We start from the raw sequence: 7,282 nt of genomic DNA on the forward strand, positions 1-7,282 counted from the left end.
TTAGCTCTCTCCCTCTCCTGGTCTATCGCAGTACTCTCCCTTAGCTCTCTCCCTCTCTGGGTCTATCGCAGTACTCTCACTTAGCTCTCTCCCTCTCCGGGTCTATCGCAGTACTCTCCCTTAGCTCTCTCCCTCTCCGGGTCTATCGCAGTACTCCCCCTTAGCTCTCTCCCTCTCTGGGTCTATCGCAGTACTCTCCCTTAGCTCTCTCCCTCTCCTGGTCTATCGCAGCACTCTCCCTTAGCTCTCTCCCTCTCCTGGTCTATCGCAGTACTCTCCCTTAGCTCTCTCCCTCTCCGGGTCTATCGCAGTACTCTCCCTTAGCTCTCTCCCTCTCCTGGTCTATCGCAGTACTCTCCCTTAGCTCTCTCCCTCTCCTGGTCTATCGCAGTACTCCCCCTTAGCTCTCTCCCTCTCGGGGTCTATCGCAGTACTCTCCCTTAGCTCTCTCCCTCTCCTGGTCTATCGCAGTACTCTCCCTTAGCTCTCTCCCTCTCTGGGTCTATCGCAGTACTCCCCCTTAGCTCTCTCCCTCTCTGGGTCTATCGCAGTACTCTCCCTAAGCTCTCTCCCTCTCCGGGTCTAACGCAGTACTTCCCTTAGCTCTCTCCCTCTCTGGGTCTATCGCAGTACTCTCCCTTAGCTCTCTCCCTCTCCTGGTCTATCGCAGTACTCTCCCTTAGCTCTCTCCCTCTCCTGGTCTATCGCAGTACTCTCCCTTAGCTCTCTCCCTCTCTGGGTCTATCGCAGTACTCTCCCTTAGCTCTCTCCCTCTCCTGGTCTATCGCAGTACTCCCCCTTAGCTCTCTCCCTCTCCTGGTCTATCGCAGTACTCTCCCTTAGCTCTCTCCCTCTCCTGGTCTGTCGCAGTACTCTCCCTTAGCTCTCTCCCTCTCCGGGTCTATCGCAGTACTCCCCCTTAGCTCTCTCCCTCTCCTGGTCTATCGCAGTACTCCCCCTTAGCTCTCTCCCTCTCCGGGTCTATCGCAGTACTCTCCCTTAGCTCTCTCCCTCTCCTGGTCTATTGCAGTACTCCCCCTTAGCTCTCTCCCTCTCCTGGTCTATCGCAGTACTCTCCCTCAGCTCTCTCCCTCTCCGGGTCTATCGCAGTACTCCCCCTTAGCTCTCTCCCTCTCCTGGTCTATCGCAGTACTCCCCCTTAGCTCTCTCCCTCTCTGGGTCTATCGCAGTACTCTCCCTGAGCGCTCTCCCTCTCCTGGTCTATCGCAGTACTCTCCCTTAGCTCTCTCCCTCTCCGGGTCTATCGCAGTACTCTCCCTTAGCTCTCTCCCTCTCCTGGTCTATCGCAGTACTCTCCCTTAGCTCTCTCCCTCTCTGGGTCTATCGCAGTACTCTCCCTTAGCTCTCTCCCTCTCTGGGTCTATCGCAGTACTCTCCCTTAGCTCTCTCCCTCTCCGGGTCTATCGCAGTACTCTCCCTTAGCTCTCTCCCTCTCTGGGTCTATCGTAGTACTCTCCCTTAGCTCTCTCCCTCTCCTGGTCTATCGCAGTACTCTCCCTTAGCTCTCTCCCTCTCTGGGTCTATCGCAGTACTCTCCCTTAGCTCTCTCCCTCTCCTGGTCTATCGCAGTACTCTCCCTTAGCTCTCTCCCTCTCCTGGTCTATCGCAGTACTCTCCCTTAGCTCTCTCCCTCTCTGGTTCGATCGCAGTACTCTCCCTTAGCTCTCTCCCTCTCTGGGTCTATCGCAGTACTCCCCCTTCGCTCTCTCCCTCTCTGGGTCTATCGCAGTACTCTCCCTTAGCTCTCTCCCTCTCCGGGTCTATCGCAGTACTCTCCCTTAGCTCTCTCCCTCTCTGGGTCTATCGCCGTACTCCCCCTTAGCTCTCTCCCTCTCTGGGTCTATCGCAGTACTCTCCCTTAGCTCTCTCCCTCTCTGGGTCTATCGCAGTACTCTCCCTTAGCTCTCTCCCTCTCCTGGTCTATCGCAGTACTCTCCCTTAGCTCTCTCCCTCTCTGGGTCTATCGCAGTACTCCCCCTTAGCTCTCTCCCTCTCTGGGTCTATCGCAGTACTCTCCCTTAGCTCTCTCCCTCTCTGGGTCTATCGCAGTACTCTCCTTTAGCTCTCTCCCTCTCTGGGTCTATCGCAGTACTCTCCCTTAGCTCTCTCCCTCTCTGGGTCTATCGCAGTACTCCCCCTTAGCTCTCTCACTCTCCGGGTCTATCGCAGTACTCTCCCTTAGCTCTCTCCCTCTCCTGGTCTATCGCAGTACTCTCCCTTAGCTCTCTCCCTCTCCTGGGTCTATCGCAGTACTCTCCCTTAGCTCTCTCCCTCTCCGGGTCTATCGCAGTACTCCCCCTTAGCTCTCTCCCTCTCTGGGTCTATCGCAGTACTCTCCCTTAGCTCTCTCCCTCTCCGGGTCTATCGCAGTACTCTCCCTTAGCTCTCTCCCTCTCCTGGTCTATCGCAGTACTCTCCCTTAGCTCTCTCCCTCTCCTGGTCTATCGCAGCACTCTCCCTTAGCTCTCTCCCTCTCTGGGTCTATTGCAGTACTCTCCCTTAGCTCTCTCCCTCTCCTGGTCTATCGCAGTACTCTCCCTTAGATCTCTCCCTCTCTGGGTCTATCGCAGTACTCTCCCTTAGCTCTCTCCCTCTCTGGGTCTATCGCAGTACTCTCCCTTAGCTCTCTCCCTCTCTGGGTCTATCGCAGTACTCCCCCTTAGCTCTCTCCCTCTCTGGGTCTATCGCAGTACTCTCCCTTAGCTCTCTCCCTCTCCTGGTCTATCGCAGTACTCTCCCTTAGCTCTCTCCCTCTCTGGGTCTATCGCAGTACTCTCACTTAGCTCTCTCCCTCTCCGGGTCTATCGCAGTACTCTCCCTTAGCTCTCTCCTCTCCGGGTCTATCGCAGTACTCCCCTTTAGCTCTCTCCCTCTCTGGGTCTATCGCAGTACTCTCCCTTAGCTCTCTCCCTCTCCTGGTCTATCGCAGCACTCTCCCTTAGCTCTCTCCCTCTCCTGGTCTATCGCAGTACTCTCCCTTAGCTCTCTCCCTCTCCGGGTCTATCGCAGTACTCTCCCTTAGCTCTCTCCCTCTCCTGGTCTATCGCAGTACTCTCCCTTAGCTCTCTCCCTCTCCTGGTCTATCGCAGTACTCCCCCTTAGCTCTCTCCCTCTCTGGGTCTATCGCAGTACTCTCCCTTAGCTCTCTCCCTCTCCTGGTCTATCGCAGTACTCTCCCTTAGCTCTCTCCCTCTCCGGGTCTATCGCAGTACTCTTCCCTTAGCTCTCTCCCTCTCTGGGTCTATCGCAGTACTCTCCCTAAGCTCTCTCCCTCTCCGGGTCTATCGCAGTACTTTCCCTTAGCTCTCTCCCTCTCTGGGTCTATCGCAGTACTCTCCCTTCGCTCCCTCCCTCTCCTGGTCTATCGCAGTACTCTCCCTTAGCTCTCTCCCTCTCTGGGTCTATCGCAGTACTCTCCCTTAGCTCTCTCCCTCTCCTGGTCTATCGCAGTACTCCCCCTCAGCTCTCTCCCTCTCCTGGTCTATCGCAGTACTCTCCCTTAGCTCTCTCCCTCTCCTGGTCTGTCGCAGTACTCTCCCCTTAGCTCTCTCCCTCTCCGGGTCTATCGCAGTACTCCCCCTTAGCTCTCTCGCTCTCCTGGTCTATCGCAGTACTCCCCCTTAGCTCTCTCCCTCTCCGGGTCTATCGCAGTACTCTCCCTTAGCTCTCTCCCTCTCCTGGTCTATTGCAGTACTCCCCCTTAGCTCTCTCCCTCTCCTGGTCTATCGCAGTACTCTCCCTTAGCTCTCTCCCTCTCCGGGTCTATCGCAGTACTCCCCCTTAGCTCTCTCCCTCTCCTGGTCTATCGCAGTACTCCCCCTTAGCTCTCTCCCTCTCTGGGTCTATCACAGTACTCTCCCTGAGCGCTCTCCCTCTCCTGGTCTATCGCAGTACTCTCCCTTAGCTCTCTCCCTCTCCGGGTCTATCGCAGTACTCTCCCTTAGCTCTCTCCCTCTCCTGGTCTATCGCAGTACTCTCCCTTAGCTCTCTCCCTCTCTGGGTCTATCGCAGTACTCTCCCTTAGCTCTCTCCCTCTCTGGGTCTATCGCAGTACTCTCCCTTAGCTCTCTCCCTCTCCGGGTCTATCGCAGTACTCTCCCTTAGCTCTCTCCCTCTCCGGGTCTATCGTAGTACTCTCCCTTAGCTCTCTCCCTCTCCTGGTCTATCGCAGTACTCTCCCTTAGCTCTCTCCCTCTCTGGGTCTATCGCAGTACTCTCCCTTAGCTCTCTCCCTCTCCTGGTCTATCGCAGTACTCTCCCTTAGCTCTCTCCCTCTCCTGGTCTATCGCAGTACTCTCCCTTAGCTCTCTCCCTCTCTGGTCTATCGCAGTACTCTCCCTTAGCTCTCTCCCTCTCTGGGTCTATCGCAGTACTCCCCCTTAGCTCTCTCCCTCTCTGGTCTATCGCAGTACTCTCCCTTAGCTCTCTCCCTCTCCTGGTCTATCGCAGTACTCTCCCTTAGCTCTCTCCCTCTCCTGGTCTATCGCAGTACTCTCCCTTAGCTCTCTCCCTCTCCTGGTCTATCGCAGTACTCCCCCTTAGCTCTCTCCCTCTCTGGGTCTATCGCAGTACTCTCCCTTAGCTCTCTCCCTCTCCTGGTCTATCGCAGTACTCTCCCTTAGCTCTCTCCCTCTCTGGGTCTATCGCAGTACTCTCCCTTAGCTCTCTCCCTCTCTGGGTCTATCGCAGTACTCTCCCTTAGCTCTCTCCCTCTCTGGGTCTATCGCAGTACTCCCCCTTAGCTCTCTCCCTCTCTGGTCTATCGCAGTACTCTCCCTTAGCTCTCTCCCTCTCCTGGTCTATCGCAGTACTCTCCCTTAGCTCTCTCCCTCTCTGGGTCTATCGCAGTACTCTCCTTAGCTCTCTCCCTCTCCGGGTCTATCGCAGTACTCTCCCCTTAGCTCTCTCCCTCTCCGGGTCTATCGCAGTACTCCCCCTTAGCTCTCTCCCTCTCTGGGTCTATCGCAGTACTCTCCCTTAGCTCTCTCCCTCTCCTGGTCTATCGCAGCACTCTCCCTTAGCTCTCTCCCTCTCCTGGTCTATCGCAGTACTCTCCCTTAGCTCTCTCCCTCTCCTGGGTCTATCGCAGTACTCTCCCTTAGCTCTCTCCCTCTCCTGGTCTATCGCAGTACTCTCCCTTAGCTCTCTCCCTCTCCTGGTCTATCGCAGTACTCTCCCCTTAGCTCTCTCCCTCTCGGGGTCTATCGCAGTACTCTCCCTTAGCTCTCTCCCTCTCCTGGTCTATCGCAGTACTCTCCCTTAGCTCTCTCCCTCTCCTGGGTCTATCGCAGTACTCTTCCCTTAGCTCTCTCCCTCTCTGGGTCTATCGCAGTACTCTCCCTTAGCTCTCTCCCTCTCCTGGTCTATCGCAGTACTCTCCCTTAGCTCTCTCCCTCTCCTGGGTCTATCGCAGTACTCTCCCCTTAGCTCTCTCCCTCTCCTGGTCTATCGCAGTACTCCTCCCTTAGCTCTCTCCCTCTCCTGGTCTATCGCAGTACTCTCCCTTAGCTCTCTCCCTCTCCTGGTCTATCGCAGTACTCTCCCTTAGCTCTCTCCCTCTCCGGGTCTATCGCAGTACTCCCCCTTAGCTCTCTCCCTCTCCTGGTCTATCGCAGTACTCCCCCTTAGCTCTCTCCCTCTCCTGGGTCTATCGCAGTACTCTCCCTTAGCTCTCTCCCTCTCCTGGTCTATCGCAGTACTCTCCCTTAGCTCTCTCCCCTCTCCTGGTCTATCGCAGTACTCTCCCTTAGCTCTCTCCCTCTCCGGGTCTATCGCAGTACTCTCCCTTAGCTCTCTCCCTCTCCTGGGTCTATCGCAGTACTCCTCCCTTAGCTCTCTCCCTCTCCTGGGTCTATCGCAGTACTCTCCCTGAGCTCTCTCCCTCTCCTGGTCTATCGCAGTACTCTCCCTTAGCTCTCTCCCTCTCCGGGTCTATCGCAGTACTCTCCCTTAGCTCTCTCCCTCTCCTGGTCTATCGCAGTACTCTCCCTTAGCTCTCTCCCTCTCTGGGTCTATCGCAGTACTCTCCCTTAGCTCTCTCCCTCTCTGGTCTATCGCAGTACTCTCCCTTAGCTCTCTCCCTCTCCTGGTCTATCGCAGTACTCTCCCTTAGCTCTCTCCCTCTCTGGGTCTATCGCAGTACTCTCCCTTAGCTCTCTCCCTCTCCTGGTCTATCGCAGTACTCTCCCTTAGCTCTCTCCCTCTCTGGGTCTATCGCAGTACTCTCCCTTAGCTCTCTCCCTCTCCTGGTCTATCGCAGTACTCTCCCTTAGCTCTCTCCCTCTCCTGGTCTATCGCAGTACTCTCCCTTAGCTCTCTCCCTCTCTGGGTCTATCGCAGTACTCTCCCTTAGCTCTCTCCCTCTCTGGGTCTATCGCAGTACTCCCCTTAGCTCTCTCCCTCTCTGGTCTATCGCAGTACTCTCCCTTAGCTCTCTCCCTCTCCGGGTCTATCGCAGTACTCTCCCTTAGCTCTCTCCCTCTCTGGGTCTATCGCAGTACTCTCCCTTAGCTCTCTCCCTCTCTGGTCTATCGCAGTACTCTCCCTTAGCTCTCTCCCTCTCTGGGTCTATCGCAGTACTCTCCCTTAGCTCTCTCCCTCTCCTGGTCTATCGCAGTACTCTCCCTTAGCTCTCTCCCTCTCTGGGTCTATCGCAGTACTCTCCCCTTAGCTCTCTCCCTCTCCTGGGTCTATCGCAGTACTCTCCCTTAGCTCTCTCCCTCTCCTGGTCTATCGCAGTACTCTCCCTTAGCTCTCTCCCTCTCCTGGTCTATCGCAGTACTCTCCCTTAGCTCTCTCCCTCTCTGGGTCTATCGCAGTACTCTCCCTTAGCTCTCTCCCTCTCCGGGTCTATCGCAGTACTCTCCCTTAGCTCTCTCCCTCTCCTGGGTCTATCGCAGTACTCTCCCTTAGCTCTCTCCCTCTCTGGTCTATCGCAGTACTCTCCCTTAGCTCTCTCCCTCTCCTGGGTCTATCGCAGTACTCTCCCTTAGCTCTCTCCCTCTCTGGGTCTATCGCAGTACTCTCCCTTAGCTCTCTCCCTCTCCTGGGTCTATCGCAGTACTCTCCCTTAGCTCTCTTCCCTCTCCTGGTCTATGCGCAGTACTCTCCCTTAGCTCTCTCCCTTCTCCTGGTCTATCGCAGTACTCTCCCTTATTCTCTCTCCCTCTCCTGGGGTCTATTGCAGTAGCTCTCCCTTAGCTCTCTCCCTCTCCTGGTCTAGTCGCAGTACTCTCCCTTAGATCTCTCCCTCTCTGGGTCT

The sequence above is a fragment of the Somniosus microcephalus genome, unplaced genomic scaffold (assembly GCF_052327205.1).
Source record: "Somniosus microcephalus isolate GS21.2 unplaced genomic scaffold, FLI_Smic_1.0 scaffold956, whole genome shotgun sequence".
Classification (NCBI taxonomy): Eukaryota; Metazoa; Chordata; class Chondrichthyes; order Squaliformes; family Somniosidae; genus Somniosus; species Somniosus microcephalus.